Source organism: Lichenostomus cassidix, chromosome 1Aa, assembly GCF_008360975.1.
Source record: "Lichenostomus cassidix isolate B80296 chromosome 1Aa, HeHo_3.0, whole genome shotgun sequence".
Lineage (NCBI taxonomy): Eukaryota > Metazoa > Chordata > Aves > Passeriformes > Meliphagidae > Lichenostomus > Lichenostomus cassidix.
Genome location: NC_139480.1, coordinates 49,661,185 through 49,679,566, shown reverse-complemented (window position 1 = coordinate 49,679,566; position 18,382 = coordinate 49,661,185). Strand labels below are relative to the sequence as shown.

The window sequence follows — 18,382 nt, the reverse complement described above, 5'->3', positions numbered from 1 at the left end:
GTATTTGCCATTCTGTGATCCATCTGGGGACACATTTCCTGATATTTAATGTTTTTCTGGCAAGGGAAAACATTTTATAAATGATTATGCATTGTATTTATCTGTAGTACATTTAGGAATAAAAAAAAGTCTTTTCTGTTTCAGCACTTAAACCTAACATTTCCTACATTAAAAAGCAGCTAAGTTTTTGGGATTAAATGGAAATTATCTTTTGGGAAAGGCAGGTGCTGCAAAAGTGAGATCTGATTTTACTGGCTTGGTTAATTGATCCTAGAAGTGAGGAAAGATAATTGAGGTATGTACGGGATAGGAATATTTAAAAATATTTCTCTACTGCCAGTAAAATTTAGATGCTCAGTTCAGTGATAAATTGGAAGTACTCCAGCAACTTTATTGAATCAAACACGACAAAGGTTAATTCAATCATTTTAGTGTTCTGTGTCTTGTTGTTGTTGTTTTATTATTATTACACTTCCTGTAGTGGTTTTTGAGTTTTCAGTGTGCTCCAGTAGTATGGGAAGTAATAATACATTTCAGTAGCATCCTTAATTTCTCCCAAACACTGTTTCCATACCCTAGCTCAGAGCAGGTGATAATTACAGTGTGAGGTAGCTGGCTCTTGTGGGTCCAGATGTTTCAACCAACTGGTGTGTTGAACCACACCAGTTGCCTTTAGGACAGTGTGAGTCATTGTATGCTGTTTGCTAAATTCAGCGATGTGGCATTTGCATTAAGGTGTCACATTATAAAACCTTGATGTAGTACCAAGACTAGATTCTGGTTTAGAGATAGTAGTTTCTCATGGTTGTTAGCTGCATGCTTCATTTCCATTTGGTAGCTGGCAGAACAACATTTTTACCTTCCTTTGGCAGCTTAGAGAGGATAAGGATTGTAGGACTGTCTTTTTGGCTAATGGAGTGTGACTTCCATTTCTGTCTACTCCACTGGAATGAGTGCATTTGTCCACTGGTGAAATGAGAGCAAGTGCAGGGCTAGTCATTGTGATTCCTCTGTGTAATTCAGCCGTGTGAAAGCAATCCTGATTGGTGGAAATTCTTTCTTATCCTTTTAGTTAGCTCCTACTAAGGCTTATTTACAGAGACCACATTGTGCATATAGTGAGGTCGTTGTTACATGTCAAGTATTTAATCAATTAAAAGGGGTTTTGTTGTTGGGATTTTTTTTTTTTGTAAGAAGAATACAATCAAATTCTGACACATATACAAATCTGCCTGAAGGTGGAAGATGTGGAGAATTGTGACAGCAGGCTGACTGAGAGTTCACCTACGTGAAATGATAGAATTTAGGGAGGAAGTTTATGTTACTGCTCTTGTCAGTTTTGGTAATGTGGTTACATATTTACTGTCACCTCAATTAGGTTGATTCAGGAAAAGATTAGGGCTGGGTTTCCCCTTTAGGATACATATACAATACACAGTTGGGGATGCTCATCCATTATAATTTCTTTTTCTCTTTCCCACCACATATAAATAACTTTAATCTGAATAATAAGGTGCTCCAGGTCCCTATCAGCCAATGTACCCAAATTTTTGGATGTTACAATTTTTTTTTTCATATTTTTTGTATTGCCCTGATTTCATTGACATCTTCTTGGTGTTGTGGTGCCCAGCATAATATGGAGTTTCTTTGCTCTCTGTCTCACCCATGTTTGGAGACAGGATAGGAATCCTTACAATGGCAGTGTTTTCTTTGGTGTTTTCCCTCTGAGTTATGACATAGGTGTGTGTTTCTTCCTCCTGCTCCTGCTATCAAACTTGCCTCTTTTCACAAGGTCCTAGGTATATTGTCCCCTTTCATATTAATTCTAGAAAAGTAAGAAATACCATATTGCCGTCTTTAGCTGAAATGAGATGATTTTTTAACAGAGCCTTAGGTGCTCTGTAAAAACCATATAATACTGTGATTCAGGATTCCAGGAACCCTGTACTGAAAGTCTTTTGGAGAGATTGGAGTAAATATGAGTTTTAATTAATATGACGCAATGGGGAATCATTGGGAAGATGAAATGTCAATACCACATTAGAATTTTCAGAGAATTTTAGGGTAAACCTGTCCTGACAAAGGCACCACTAAACTTTTCAGGCTCCTGAGTACAACTTTTTCAAAAGATACATTTACTTACTGAAGAATGTAGCATCTAATACATTTAGTTTGCCAAAAATGTTATGATGAGTGCTTTTATGTGTCGGAGAGGAGAATGGGGAAATTCATGGAAGACAGATCCACTTAAAGTTATCAAACTCCTACAGGCCACATCCAGCTTGTGAAGTTCTTGAGCTAAAGTGGTTGTGATTTGGGATAGGATTAGGGGAAGGTGTCATAATCAGATTGCCTTGTGCTCCTCCAAACACTACTCTCTACATCCACTGTCACTGTTTACATCACGGAAAATGTCCTTTGTTTTATACATACTAACTATAATTTCCTTCTGCAATGGCCTGTTCTCGGGTTTGCCTGAGGGAAGTCTGTATTCCTAGGATTGAAGCTCAGTGGTTCCATTTTTACTGATTTTTCCATTCCTCTGATAATTGTCTCAAAAGCTGAAAATAGCAAATGACTACAAGAGATACCCCAGAGGTAAGAAATAGGTCACTACTAGTCCATGCTACCCGTGGGCTTTGGGGGCTTTTCAGCTTGTATTGCAAATGGTGTGGAAAAGAAAGTGAAATGTCTCACCCAAAGGAGATAATACAAATGAAAAACAGAGAAAGGTGTAAACCCCTGGTGAGAGTTAGGTTCAAATTACCAAACAAGAAAAAAGCAAGTGCTGAAAGAGTAGGTCTGTGTATAATAACACCTCCTAGCAACTCTCAAATGGATATTTACAGCAGGAAAAAAAGCTGTTAGTCCCAGTGGGAAACCCTGACCCCAAGGTTAAGAGAATGGAAACAGTTGGTTTTCTTTACAACAGACACTTGTGGGTATCAGACATTTGTCATAATTGACACTCTGGTGGTGTTCACACTGGGATGGATAAGCCCCATGTAATTATTACCACAGGGGTTATATTCCGGAAAAACTAGCACAGCAGAAAGATGGTTTCATTACTTATTCCTATTTATACTAGGCTGCTGGTAGGAGAACAGCCAAAGTATTTAAACAGCTTTTGGGGAAATTGGACTTTAGTTTTAGCAGCTGGAATCCTGTGGTAACTCAAATTTTGATAGTTATTCTTTAATTAATCTGTTGGGGACTTTTCCTTTTCCTTTTTTTTTTTTTAATGCCCTTATAATTTATTTCAGAGCTGTTAGTGCCCAGTGAGATGGATTTAAAAGTCAGAGGTTTGTAAAGCAGTCATATCTTTCTGGGTTAACAGCAAGTGGGAAGAATTTTATAGCTGGGATGCTCAAATGGCAAGTTGGGGCTTTCCTGCCAACCTCCCAAGTGGAAATTGCTAGCTAAGGAAGTCTACAACTATTAGCAGAACAGGAGCACTGTTATATCAGCTGTTTATTTATTGTCAATATTTCATTACAAAACAGTTCTCCCATTTACACAGTTGGAAAATGAGACATCTTCTCAAGTTTAAGTGGTGATTTGAATCCAGCTAAGGAGGATACCAGTAAATAAAAGTCATTATTCTGTAATGCTGTTTCAGTCACCCTGATTAAATGAGTTTAACAGCATCAGTCCAGTTGTTAATAAACAAATTGACACAAAATGGACTTATTTGCACTGAAGGAATAGCTCCATGGGGTTCATGGCCTGAATCAGACCCAAACACTGAATTCTCCTGTGCTTTCACTTCTTTATATCTTTAGGTCGCCTAAAGGGAAGACTATAGGAAGGAAATTTTCACTTCTTCATATCTTTAGGTTGCCTAAAGGGAAGACTATAGGAAGGAAATCTCTGCTCTTGCTACCTGCGCTAAATTTCTTAAGAGAATGGACAGACATTCAAGTGTTAGCTTGTCCAGCAGCATTCACCTGGGATCCCCTCAGTAAATGTCAAATTGAAAATTTGAGCTTATCTCATGTAACATCCATATCCTCTGCATTCAGGAAAAAATATTTTAAAATAAAGACTCACAGGCATATTCCTAAGAGAAGCAGGAATATTTCTAAGAGAAGAAAAGCCAGAGAAGCTGCTGTCCTGAAGAAGAATGAGATATTTGAGAAAATTGATCATTAATATTTTGCTTGTGGATGAACCAGAGATTTGCAAGACGCAAGTGATGTGCTGGTTGGCAGCATTTTGCCTCTGGAATTTATAATCTCTGTTATTTTTCTGCACTTCTGTTGGCAATTCTGCTCTGTAATTTGTGAGGGAAAAAGCAAGTATCAGGGCATACTAAAAGCCTTGTTGATCTCTGAGGTAGTGCACATCCATGTCTTCTGTTACTATCGCCTGGCTGCCTAGGGACTTATTTTTCTGACACTTTCTCCTGTTAAAGGGCAGACAACTGAAACGCCAGCAAATCAACTGTTTACATGAGACCACACAGTATGGTGGCACAAGAAATTGCATGTTGCATCCTGTGCTGGGGTGGTATCTCTCAAAATGGACCATCCTTTTCTTTTTTAGTTGCTTTAGATCTTGATGGTGAGAAGTACAGCTTGTGACAGCAGTTTCACTTGGGTGGAGCAAAGAGATCATCCCTTGGTTGTTACTTGGCCTCTTCTTTGCTACCAGGTTCACCCTGTGTATTGCACAGAACGTTGTCTATTTTCAACTGGGCTTCTTTTACCCTTTCTTAATAGACCTAGATTTGCTCCAATTATTAATATTATTCATAAGACTATATTCACAAGCATATTGTAAAAATGCTTAAAGTTGTGTTCACAAGAGACGGAGAAGGCTCTTCCTTCTCCCAGGAGAGGGAAAGTTTGCTAATGCCCTGTGAGGGAATGACAGATGATTTCTCTCTCAGGTTATACATGCTCTAAATCCTCACCACCGTTTTTCTCCAGCAATGAGGAGACAGATGCTACTGTAACAGCACAGAACTTGTGCAAATCCCTTGCAAAGACCTTTATTACTGTTATGAGTAAAAACAAGTGACTTGCTTAGACTTTCATCCTATTTTTAGATGAGTTTACATTTCTGAAGGATGTATTTGATTGCCTTTCATGGTTTTGGCTAGTTTTCTGTTGATTTTTTTTCCTTTTCTTTTAGTGTGATATGGGAGGATGAAGGTGCGAGAAAGTGTCTGTTTCTCTGAGCTGTTGTGTTGGTATTTGTTAACCTGACATTTTGTGTGATGTGTCCAATTCCCTTTCTAGCAGTTTTTAGTAGCCATGGGAATACAGACAGCAGAAATCACATTTTTCACACACAATTTCTCTCCTGAAAAACACTTGAAACCTGATGGAACAAGTAGACAAATGATTTTGGAAACAAACCTTTGATTTGGCCTCAGAGTAAATGCTATGAAGTCTTTGGAGAGGAAGTTTGTTTTTATTTCACCACATTAGTATAACCTGGTTTGCAAGAATTGCTTTTACATCCAGAGAGCTGCAGTCTAAACTCAGTTGTCTTTTGAGGGTCTGAGCCATCTTTCACGGTTGTCATTGAGACTCTTGTGGTGTTTTTAATAGAGATTTCACCAGGCTCCTCTTCTGGAGCTTTTCTCAGGAACTGCAATGTGATGGGGATCAGTTAGTACCACTGCATAATTACTTTGTAGAGAGAAGGCCAATTGGTTAGGAGTTTCATTGACACCATAAATCTATGTGGGTACTGATCTCTTGTTAGGTATCAGTGACTGCTGAAAACCACTGATGTTTTAGACTGTAATCTAAAGGTAGGAAAAAACAGGTAAAAGATTTTTATCTTGAGCTGTTTCTTCTTAAGAATCCATATTTTATGCATCTGCTTCTTTTGTTTATAAGAAAGAGTACATACTGGACTGTCCTATTTATGTTTTGTTTTGTGCTTTTATTTTGAGGCTTTTATTGTGCTTGTGGTGTTTGCTTTAGTTTTGGTTTTGTGTGTGTATAAGAATACATAATTGCCCACCTTCTGACATAAAAGAACCACAGAAGTCCACAGTTCTGGAATGAGAAATTATCATCTGTTTTCCCCAAAACTAACCAAGTACTGACATGCACATTTTTAAAACACTGTGTATTTTATTACTCACTAAGACTGGGAGGAATATCTATTCTGGTAAATACAAATAAGTGAGAGAAGCAAACAAGGGAATGATTGATTGTGTGAGGATGAAGACTGGGGGAACTGATACATACATGCTGAGAGAGAGGGATGGAGATAAATACCTTTTCACCGTGGCTGTCAGCTGGAACAGATGTCTCAAGCATGCATGCAGCCTTAACCTAAGTGTGTGTGTATATATCCCTCCTCCCCAAATAATCTACACTTGTAGAGGAAAGTATGTACCTATGTGAAAAATTACAGGCATGTATGCAAGTACACACCTGATGTAGAGTTAAATGATAAGTTGTTTCAATAGCTGAGTTCTTGCTCTTATAAAACCAGGGAAATCGTGGTCATCTTGAAATATGTGTGGAAGCTTTGAAAAACCTGTAGAGAAAAATATAGTTCTCCTACCTTTTGATAAGTGGAACATTTGGAACTTTCTGCTCCCCTACCAGAAGTGCATCTGATACACTGTACAGGGATTTCAAAGTTTAATTTAGCTTAACTCTTGGCTGCAAACAACTGCTGATAAATTTAGTTGGGGGATTAGGGAAGTCTAATAGCTCCTTAAAAGGAGCCTGAAGATGAGACAGCAAAACAAAAACATCTGCTAGAGTCTCCCCTAGAATGGTAGCACACCATACAGTTATATTGTAGAGAAATGAATAGGTTGGTTTTGGGCAAGAAGTGATTTTGTAGATATAGACACTTGAAGAAAGAAAGCCAAATGTGTGCTTAAGGGGGTTGTTCCCTTTACAAAGTGAAGGAGAGGATATCTTGATTGGAATCAGTAGCATATAGCAAACACCTTTCTCCTGTGGTTCTGGATAGTTTAAAAATAGTTACTGTTAACTCCTTTTCCCCATTATGTTATTTTTTGTTTTACAGACTGTCATGTTTGTGTAGTCTTTGGACTTCTTGGACAGAATTAATTCAAGTGTAAATTCTTAAGAATGGCTACCACATCTTAAATTTCCCTGTGGTTAGTAAAATAGGGTTAAGCAGTACTTCATATGTCTGGTCAAAATGGAGACTCAAACCAAATAAATACAAGAAAACTCAGTTAGATATTTATTTTGAGAATAGACTTACTGTAAATTACTAGAATTTTCTCTTCCTAGATGCTTCTTTCTCACTTGTTTCATGCTGCATCAAATTTTCTAGCTCCAGCTGTAACTGGAGCCTTTTTTAGGCATTGTACTTAATTGTCTCATAGCAAGAAACAATTTTTATGCCAAAGGCATTGTGATCTTGCACAGTCTTCTTCTTTATCCTTAACTTTTAGACTATTAATAGTCCCTCTAAAGCTACATTTGGAGCCTAAATGAGAATGAAGTAACTATTTAATGCCTTTTTTCCCTGCCTTCTTCACATTGCCTCCTGCTATCCCCCAGTTACATTTTTAGTTTTTCTATTGCCCAAGGGCCCCAGAGAGAACTTAGGTGAGAAAAGGTTAAAAAGAAAAAAGTATTTGAATAATTATTGTTCAAACTAAGAGGGAGCAATCATTTGATAAAATTTCAATCTGCTTAAAATGAAATGTCCTTTCATAGAGTGTTTAATTATCTCGTGGGTTTAGCAGCTGGATGGCTATTATGTTAGCAAAGAGTTTTGAGATTTACAGAGGGATTATATGCAAAAGTAGAGTGTCTGTTGTTAGCCTGGCTAAATCTGAGAGACTTTGAAAGCATTAAACGGTCATCTGAAAGAAAGTGAAATATGTTGCCAAGTCAAGCAAGTGTGTTTAGTTTTCAATTTTTTTTTTTTCTTGTTTGTTTTGCAACTGTTGGAAAGAAAGTATTCAGATTAAAAATACAGGTTTGTTCTGATGAATCAGAATATGAATTCGAGAGTGAAAGAAACTAATAATTTTTCTAGTATAAAAATTTCAGATATTCATAAACTCTTTGTATATTTCCATGATGATGTAAATATAAGTGGTAAGCCCCATATCTGGCATTCAAAAAATATGAACAGTAACTTTTCTATAACTGAGAGCAAAATGCCACTGGTTTTTCAAGTTATATCTCTAAAATACCAGTTGGAGTTATGTAGCTATGTGGTAAAAGTGTTATTTTCTGTGATTCTTGTTCTCTGAATCAGGTCTATTTATAAAACTCTGTGAGCCTTTCTGACTGCTCACTAGTTCACAGCCTAAAGAGCCCAATTTCAAGTAGTGTAAATGTTTCTTCACCCTTTATTTCACTGTGTCAGGCATATAGCCAGGCATGCTAAGTGCCTATAACCATTTTATTTCTTATACTAAGGCTCTTGATGTCTAAAGGCCACAGCATTAGCAAGAATAAAGAGACTGAGTGTAATGGGAGACAGACTACTAAGACAAAATAAAACCTGAAGAAATGTATTAATCGCTAATAAAATTAGTGCAGCTCTAGTGCTCGTGTGGTGCATAATTTTAGTCTCTATTCATTTTCATGGCAGACATATTTCCCTCCTTCCCCCTTTCGAGCACTGAATACTTGATATGTCAGGCAACATTTGAGGAAGGCTGCTCAAAGGAACTTTAGGCATCAAGCTCTCTTGATTATTTTACAAGTATCACTAATGCAGACCAGGTTTTCCCTGGGATTACCAGGTCAGTTTATAGGGTTCTTGGTCATTCCAAAACTTCCCCACACACTTGATAGACTTGATGACAAGAGAGCTGACAAAGCAGGAGCAGGCCCAAAGCCAAGTAATTAGCTGCTATTTAGGGGAGGTGCCTTGAGGAATTATTTTCTAACTCAGAGGTTCAAGACTAGAGGAACAAAGGTTGGGATCAAAAAAGGTTATGTGAAGAGGAAAGTAGGTTGAGGAGAAAGATGGGCTTGGAGATGTACGAGTGCCACAAGGGGAAAATGGTGAGGTGGAAAAAGTTGGTCATCAAAGAAAAAAGAATTTGCAGATGCATGAGGTAGGATGTATGAGCAAGGCACAGAGATCAGTTGATTTCTTTTTGTCAATCCTATCTGAGAATATGCATCAATACATTTTACTATGAAACTATTGAAGTAATGATTTTAGAAGTGTTGATTTTAGGAGAACTTGGGTTTCCTTTCATTCCTTGTTTTGTATTTTTTTTTTAAATACAAGAAATTTAATTTTGTACCACCATGCCATAGACTGTCTGAAGTGTTCACAGTTGCCAAATGCTTTTGAGTTTTTAATTTAGGTCAAGCAGATTGTCTGGGGTATGTTGACCAGTAACTCTGCTGGTGACTTTGGTTGTCTGAAGATAGCATCTGGTATCTGAACATAGAATCAGTAAGGTTAGAAAGGGTCACTGGATGCCATCTATGCAATGAATGGCTCATAGCTGACCTAATATAAAGGATAGGTTAAGCTTGTCTAGTCAAAGTTTGCACATTTCCTCAGATGGAGTTCCCATAATCTTTCTGGACCCAAATAATAAATGTTGAATTATTTTTCTTATGTTCACTGAGATTTTTTGGCTTGTTGCAGCTTGAGATTCTGTCTCCTGTTCTTTTGTTGCCCACCTGGGAGAAGAGTCTAGCTGTGTCTGCTCTTTAATCCCGCTGTGTTTAGTTGGAGTAACAATTATATCTCCCTCCCAGTCTTTTCTTTTTAAGCTAAACAGAGTCATTTAGTTCAGCCTTTCTTTGTATATCATATGTTCCAGTCTTATTTGTCCTTGGTTGAGCTCTATCAGACTGTCAATATTTCTCTTGTTTTCAAGGGTCTGAAACTAGTGATAGTATTGCAGATACAGTCTTAGAGTCTTTCACATACAGCCTGATAAGCATTTACTAGACAAGAAAAATAAACACATTTGGACCTACTGGCTACTGTTTTGCTAGTGCAAAAAAACCTCCCAACAAACTGAAGTACAAGTATAGAGAGAAATAAAGGATATAAACAATGAAGATATATGAAAGAAGAGGAAAAAGCAAGGATTTGAGCAAAGCTTGGCTAGCAAAATAGAAAATATTGTGGATCTGAGACTGTAGTTGTGCTAGGCAGCCATGCTGTCAGACTGGAAAAAAGGCTCTGATCTATTACCTTCCATGATGCAGAGGTCTTGGCAAGGAATATTACTACCTCGGGGCATCTCCAGACTTTCAGGTACCAACAGAAAATATTCCAGGCAGCTCCCCGGAGGGTAAGGTCAAGATCCTTATTCATCAGCTTTGCCTTCCTATCTCCCAGTGTAAATCATATTGGAGTATCTGAGGGATATAATTTATAGCCAGCCTCCTGGGTGGTCAGCTTCCCATCTCATAAATTAAGTAGCCAGACACATGTGGGTCAAGTTTGGAAGTGCACTGCATTTCTTGAGAGAAAGGATAGATTCTTCCCAATTCTTCCTTACATTTGATTGTTACAACACATTCCTATTTTTACTTTTTTTGTTCCTTTTTTTTGTCAGCTTTGCATTGTCCCTATTTTTACTCTCATTCTTTTTCTTCAGTGGAACATTTTAATGGTTGTAGTGGATCTGCATATGAGGTTATCTGACTTTAATGTGTAGTCTTTTGTTTATCCAACTTCCCATACAAAGAATAAAGGACTGTGTTCCTCTCCAGACTTCCCTCCCTTGTTCTCTCTAGAGAGGCACATATTTCACAATGAGATGAACTGCAAAGAAAGTTCAAAGAAAGTTCTCTGGATGTCAAACCTCATGATGCTTTCTTGCAGGTGAACAGCAGAAGGAGATGTCCCAGCTCTTCTCAAATTCTAAAGAAAGATTTAAATTAGTCTCAGATGGGTCTGTGGATTGTTATAGCACTCACTGTACAGCAAGGCCTGAGATCCCTTTTTTTTTTTTCAGACCAACTTTGTGCTTGATACTGCTGGTCAACATAATTATCAGAGAGGAAGCATTAGTGAGGATGATGCTGTACCATCCAAAGAAATCTCTAGGCAGTGCAGATTATTTTGTTCTGACATAAAGTGTTTACAGTAGATGTTATTGATATAATTTTGTTATCAAAGTTTTTTGAGGTTTTTTGTTTGTTTGTTTGTTTGTTTGTTTGTTTTTGGTTTTTTTGGTCTTTTTATCCTGCAGTCCCCTCACTGTCTGTTGTTGATACAGTCAAGGGAAAGAAGATTGGAGAGAATACAGTGATGTGAGGTGTTCTCCTTCTGGCATTATCAGCACCAAGGAAGGAAAAAATAGTATTGTAAATAGTATTGAAAATGGGTCTAATTCAATACTGTGGAAAGTGATGATTACACTAAAAGCAAAAATTGCTCAGATTGGCTCAAAGCAAAGAGGAGTATCTGGTTTTTCTGGTTAATTAATGGGGATACATCCAGTTTGATCCCCTTTTGAGTACATCAGCCCACGATTTGAAGGTTACTTGACCATTCTTATTTTAGTAGGTTATATTACATTGCAGAGTATCTCTGTGAGATGCAGAGATGTTAACCAAGGTGGAGAGAAAGAGAAATCTCTTTTCAATCCTTGATTATAATATTGCAGAAATCAGTTCTTATTCTATCTCATCAGGGTAGTATTGAAAGAGCCTTGTGGCCAACAGCCTGACTTAGTTTTAGAGCAGCCAGACAGAATCTAATATGAGAAAAAAAGGGAAAAGTGTGTGTCTTAAGTTGACTGAGTCTTTGCAATTGCTGGCAAATCCATTGGATGGATCTGCTGACATACTGGACAGGGAGAGCTGGAGATAGATCCCTGGTAGATCTAAGAGCCAAAAATCAGCTAAACATTTTGGACAAGTTTGGAAGCTTGTTTCTTGTTTCTTGTTTGGCTCATTTCCTTGTCCCATCCCCCATTTCTCTGCAGCAGAAGCAGTGTTGAAGGGTGTGCACTCCGTCTGGCAGGCTGTTGGAGGAGTCTCTGGCCTCAAATTACACAGCATGAGAACTCTGTGCACAAAATTAGCAGCAGAGTTCGGTGTATTAGGTGCCAGGGAAAAATGTCACATTCAGCAGAACTCAAGAGGCGAGATGTGGAACAGAAAGAACTGGAACAGGACATCAATCCCCCTCTACCTTTTACTGTCTTTCAGCAGACAGATCTGAGAGTGTCATAACAACCTCGTTTGGACTCAGAATTATTTGGGTAGTAAATAGATTTTATTGTGTGTCTTAGTCACAGGCGTGTTTGATTTTTACACCCCGCCAGCCCTCCTTCCCCTTCACTTCCTCATTTTCCTTTATTTTGAAATTTTCTTTTTGCCTTTTCACAAGGAAAACACTTTTCAGTCACGAAAAAGTGCTGTTGACATACAGTTTTCTGCCCTCTTTTCCACCTACCTGTGTTATGATTCCTGATGAGAAACCCACTGTTGTGACATTACATTCACATCGTGCCACAGCTTATACAAGTTGTTTGTAGTGAAATCTGGAAAAATGAATAAAGTGATGGCAAACAGGGCAAAGGCACTAAAGCAGAGAGGAGCAGCTACTCAAGCACTGTGTTCTATAGATACTACCTCAGTAGCTGCTATCTCATTCAGAAAAGCTATTACAGAAAAGGTCATGGTTTGGGGGTGTGTTTTGGCTTCTTCCATACATCATAAAAGTGGTAAAATTCTTGCCACACACACACACTTGTTAGATTGCCCTGAAGCATACATGTGAAAGAGGCTGCATGAGTATCTGCATGGGGAGATGGATTGTCAGGAGACAAAATTAATTGTTTGGGGCTGTACATACACACACAGACACTGTGTTGTCAGAGTGTTTTTTAAGACAAAGTTATCAGGTAGTGCTTGTTTAATGTATTCCTCCCCATTCATTCTCCTCATCGTGTTGATGTCTGCACTGTGAGCTGGGCTGGGAAGTTTATCTGTGGCTTAAAAAAGTGTTTTTACCGCTGGCTTAGTTAGCCGATGTATTCTGCAGCAGAGCCTCAGATGTGCCATCCTGTAGGGCAGGAAAAAAGAAAGAGTATGTGAAAACAGGGAATTTCCTAAACTGATACCATAACCATATACTCATTTCTTGAGATCACAGCTTTGAAATTCTCTGGTAGCTTTGTTTGGCTCGGATTATTGAAACACTACAGAAGCATGATGAGGTATTCCGAGATTAAACAGCACTCTGGGCGAAAGTTATTCTTCATTTCATTCCTTGTTCTTTTCTGTAGTAGGACAGGCCCTTTGGCTGCTGCTGTTCAACATATGTGATATTTTAGCCACTACAGTCTTTTCTGAGGGTTTGGGAATCTGTTCTAAGGCCTGACATTGGAGCATTACTAGCACATTTTAAAAGAGCTATGTTTTTATATTGTTTGCACTGCTGGTGATATTGAGTGCAGGTGGGTTGCTCAGGATAATGGTTATAGTTTCTCACTTTCTACCTGATTTTCCCCAAGAATTACTCCTTTACTGAGCATTTTTCCTTCTCACCTCTCCCCTCATGAGAAAAGTCTTAGTCAGCCCTATTTTATAGATAGCAAAGCAAAGGCAGAAAAAGATCACACACAGCAAACCAGTGGCTGAACTTGCTATGCCAGTTAATTAAGAGGTCTCTTGTTCAGACCTGGTTTCACATAATGAGGCAGCCTTCTGCCTATTGAGATACGGAGACATGAACTCCAGCCTTCCAACTTGAAATGGACAGTCCAGCCACTGACTTGGGATTGAATTGCTTATTGAAATGTTGATTGGTGCATCAATTCCACAAGTTTCTCTTTCAAGGAATGAAGGCTGAGGCAATAAACGGCCAGTAGGTGAGGCAGCAGGTGAGACAGGCTGTGAGTATATGCTGTGAGGAATGGACAGAACAGAAATTTCAAAATCACAAGACTTTGATATTTATTGCCTCTATATTTGCCTGCCTATCCTAATCTCTAGGCCCCCTTGCCCCCTGATTTTATTAAGGAATGTTGTCCCAGTTTATGAACCATTAGAAAATGAGCCATAAACTCTCTAAAATGAGCAAAGTGGATATTTCTGCACTAGAAAATTGTGCTTCTTTGACTATATAAGTGTATCTGAAGTAGTACAACTCCCCTAGGGTAAAGACAATTATACCAGTGTAAAAGTGCATATCCAAATATAGCTGAGTCCCGAATGAGAAGGTACCTTTGTACCAGTAATAACTAGGTCCACAGTAAGGGGCAGATCTATTTCCTTACCTTTAGAAACCTGAGGTGACAAAACTGGGAATATAGCCATTTCATATTTCATGTATATTCCTGGGAGACAGATAAAACCTTCATAGGGAGAATTGGTCCACTTGAGGTCTTATTTACTGGACAGTGGTGCTTGTCTCTCTCTTCACTGTTCAGAAAACTTCACTTAACTAAAAACACTTAACTAAAGTTTCTAAATTAAGTAAAAGGAATTTGGTCACAGGATTTCTTCGAATGGATAGGGAAATTAAACTGTTAGGAACAGTGTAGGCTGATTTGAATGCATCACTGCACAAATTTTAGCAAATCCCAACCCTGTTTTGCCATTTGAGGAAGTTCAGTGAAATTGTTTTGAATAATTTTAACTGGTCTTTTGAACTTGTGAAATAGATGAAGCAATAATTTCTTTGTCTTGAGTAGCAATAACAGACTTTTGATTCTCAAGATGATTAGGAGACTTAAAACACGAAGACCCTCCTGCCACAAAGGTGCACTGCTGCTATGCACTAAAACTAGGTTTTAAAGTTCTGGAGGGATGGTTGTAGGTGTAACTTTCTCAGGAGTTCTTGAATGGAGCTTTCCTGCTTTTTTGGTCTGCAATGGCTATTTACCAGATTTTGACACTGGAGAAGCTGACTGGAGCACAGGGCTCCACCTCCAGCCCACATCTGTCATGCACAATAGAAGTGACAAGCTCTGCCCTACTTCTTCCTTATTTGCCTCTTTTATCCTGGAAGTCATATGTGATCTGGATGAAGAAATGTTCTCTTGCTCTTTCTGAGCTTTTATTTTTCTCACTTAGTCTAGTCCTAGGCCTCAATATCCATCTGAGCTCTGCAAGAACAAAAAGCCCCAGTACCCATGAAGGAGAAGTTTCTTCCAACTCTTCCAACCTAAGTGATTCTACTCTATCAGGAAGAAATCCTGCATATTTAAAAAATATTTTTGAATGATGCAGGTTTATTTTAAAAGAAGAATTGCTTTCCACAGAGAGGAAGATCACAAGCTTGTGATATTGCTCTGCATAAGAAAAGCTGGCAAGACCTGCCTATTGAATCATGAACTATCAAACCTCAGAATGGTAATGTTGGTTGCATATTTCCTAAATAGCTGATAATGTCAAAAGAAATACCTCACTTTTTGGGGTGGTTTGTTTTTTTTTTTTCCCTGCAATACTTATTCCCTATTTTGCTCAAGCAATAAAGGTGAAAAAGCCAAGATTCAGGTAAATAATTTAGTTTGATGTTCTGAGAAAAATGCCGTTTAAAAGAATGCTGCTCTTTCTTTAACATTTGGTTCTGTAAACCTCTTCCATGTTGAGCAATAATTTATTCTGGAAATGACACCATTAAATTCACTGTCAGGAGCAGTGGTAGATGCTGACCTTTAAATTTCTTCAGTCCAAGATGGATTATTTAGTTGCGTTTATATCAGCAGGGCATGAAAAAAGTATTTTTCTGCAAATGCCTACTAGCTACTTTTCACCCTAAAAAAGGATTTGTGGAATCTGCGTCCAGATTTAAATCAAAGCACATTTTCAAATTCTATCAATCTATACTCCTGTGGCTTTTTTAATCCCAACACAGTCCTTGACAGGGAGAGTATCCATACATTCAGACATTATGAATTGAGCCATTATCAAATGAAGAATACAAAACCATTTAGCTCAGTTCTCAACTTATGCCCTCTGATTTTTTTCCCAAGAAGTTCAGAAAGATAGGACAACTTCAACTTTTTTTTTTTTAAGTAGTTTTATTTTCAACTGTCCTGAAAGCATATAAGAAAGGAACAGGGTCTTGTTACTTCCCATTGGGCCAACTGCCTCCTAAGGATTTTGTAGTACTACCTGCAGAAGAGCTCTGAAGATTGCACAGCAGACATGAATAGCTAATCTAATGTAACTTTTGTCCAAAAATTTTACAGAACTGTAATTAAATATTCATGTGCTATAATAAAAATAATGACTAGTTTAAACATGGCTGTATTTGACAATAAATATTGTAAAAGTCTATTAAAGCATTCTGTAAAGCTGCTGGTAACCATGGAGGAAAAATGGAATAGATCCCCAAACACTTCCCAACAAACACTTCCCAGATCAGTATTATTACAGTTGCAGCTCAGTCTCAAGCAACCACAGGAGTCAAGACACCCAACTGCTAATGATGTACATGCTACAGAAACAAATATTCCACATATCCTTTGAAAACAATAGGTTGAATGAAAGTACTTTGCAAGCCAACTCTGCTGTATATGTTTCTATTTGATGTTCAGCTTCCTTGCAATGATGGTTAAAGGTTATTTCTTTTGCAGATTAATCTGTGATGAGATCAGACATATTTTAAGAATATTATTCTTGTTCACTTTATCCTATCACTTAAAAGGTTTGTTCTGTGGCTGGTGATTGAGCATAACTGCATAGCACCTTTCTAACATCACGTGCATCAGAGAGAACCTATTATTCTATAGAGACATGCAAAATGGTATAGTAGCTGCTGCCCTAGTAGATATGGTTTGTAGTGCCGTCATCCAAACCTGATTCAGCTGAGTATTTCTGCTATATTTACCTTTTATTAGTAGTTCATGTATCTGTAGTGATTTGAGTCTCCATTCCTATTTTTCATCAAAATTTCTCACTTGCTTTGGTTGTTTGGCTCTAGCTGATACTCTCAGATTTTCAGGGTGTTATGTATCCTTGTACATGTGTTTTCTAACAACAGGTGCATTGGACAGAAGGCCACAGTTTCACAGCTCACAGGCATGTCCAAAATAATAGATTAGGTTGTGAACTGTGAAGAGGCATGTAGTGGTGGCAGCATATGGTCTTGATTCAGTCATCTGAGGATTCTCTTAGCAGTCTCCTTTAATGAACTAATTTTTGTTCTGTATTCCTTGCACTTGGATGAATTCCTGCTTTCTCTTGCACATGTATAAGGGTGGGTGCATAGCACCACAATGACTGTGCCAGCCAGAAAGTATGGATGGGTTTTCTCAAAACTGAGAGCTGGTCACATCAGCTGATGAAATTGGATGCTTTCCTAGTGCAGGCATATCTCTTGACATGGGCACTGTTATTAGGGTATCAGTTTTGTAATGGACGTTTATTTCATTCATAAAATAATTATTTGAACAGAGATAGAATGTGTGTTTGACTAGACACAGCCTATTTTCTCAGCCCAAATAATAGAAATTGTTATTTCTACTATAGTAGTCTATTTCTACAGCAGTCTACTGTTGTAGAAATAGAGACAAAAGAAATAGAGAGAAAACACGTGGTAGTCGAGGCACTGATTTGGCACAGAAGAACATGGCAAAGCAGTTTCCAATCTTAGTCTCACAGCCTTGGTGATCCCTCTATCCAATCAGCTGTCCACTCTCCTGAGGTAGAAATCTGCCTTTTGCCAGAAGAGAGAGTATTTTTTCTGGCTGAGTTCAGAACAAAAAAATACTGCAGAATCATAAACTTTCTTAGTAGGTTTAGCATAATTCTGTCAAGTTAGTATTATTACTAGCTGTAATCTCTAGTAGAGAGTGATGGAATTGAGCTGCTTTCAGTTTATTTTACTCATAGCAAAGCAGTTGCATAGACAATTTGTCTGTGAGTTGTCTGTTGACTTGTATTCAAAAACCAAGTCCTTAGATAAACAGTGAGCATGTATTTTTGCATGGTGTCATATCCTCTGTCTTTTAAAAGATGTACCTTCATTGTATCCAGATTATCTTTCAAGACATTTGAAAAAAATTAGAATACCCTTTTTATGATTATCTTGTCAAAGCTATAATATGTAGCAGAGTAGCAGATCACTCAGAAAATACAATTCAACATTTTGTAGGTTCTCCTGGTCCCTTCTGATCAAGAGACACTATATCCCCTCTCAGATTCTATCATGGTGCTTAGAGTTATCTGGGGAAAGGAGATGGGTGAAGGATTTACTTCATTAAAATGCAATGCAATGCAGTTACTCTCAAGGCTGATGATTACAGTTGTAAATAGAGTTTTATTTTGAAGGATGCTGGTTGATTTTTGCTCCATTCAGATGGGAATTTTTGTTCTTGGCAGCGGAAGGAGGAGAAGGAAGCAAATATGTATTGAACACGAAAATGAAAGGGAGTCAAAGACTGAAATGGAGAGGCAAGGATACACATAACAGCTTTTGACTAAGGCAGATAAGCTGTGTTGCAACTTAGCCACATTGTCAAGAA

At 38.0% G+C, this 18,382-nt stretch overlaps 1 protein-coding gene across 3 annotated transcripts in view; it reads left to right on the top strand.

The window, feature by feature from the left end:
* NCF4 (neutrophil cytosolic factor 4) overlaps nucleotides 1–18,382 on the top strand; it is a 53,403-nt gene that overhangs the window by 23,541 nt on the left and 11,480 nt on the right. The gene's annotated exons all lie outside the window — the stretch shown is intronic.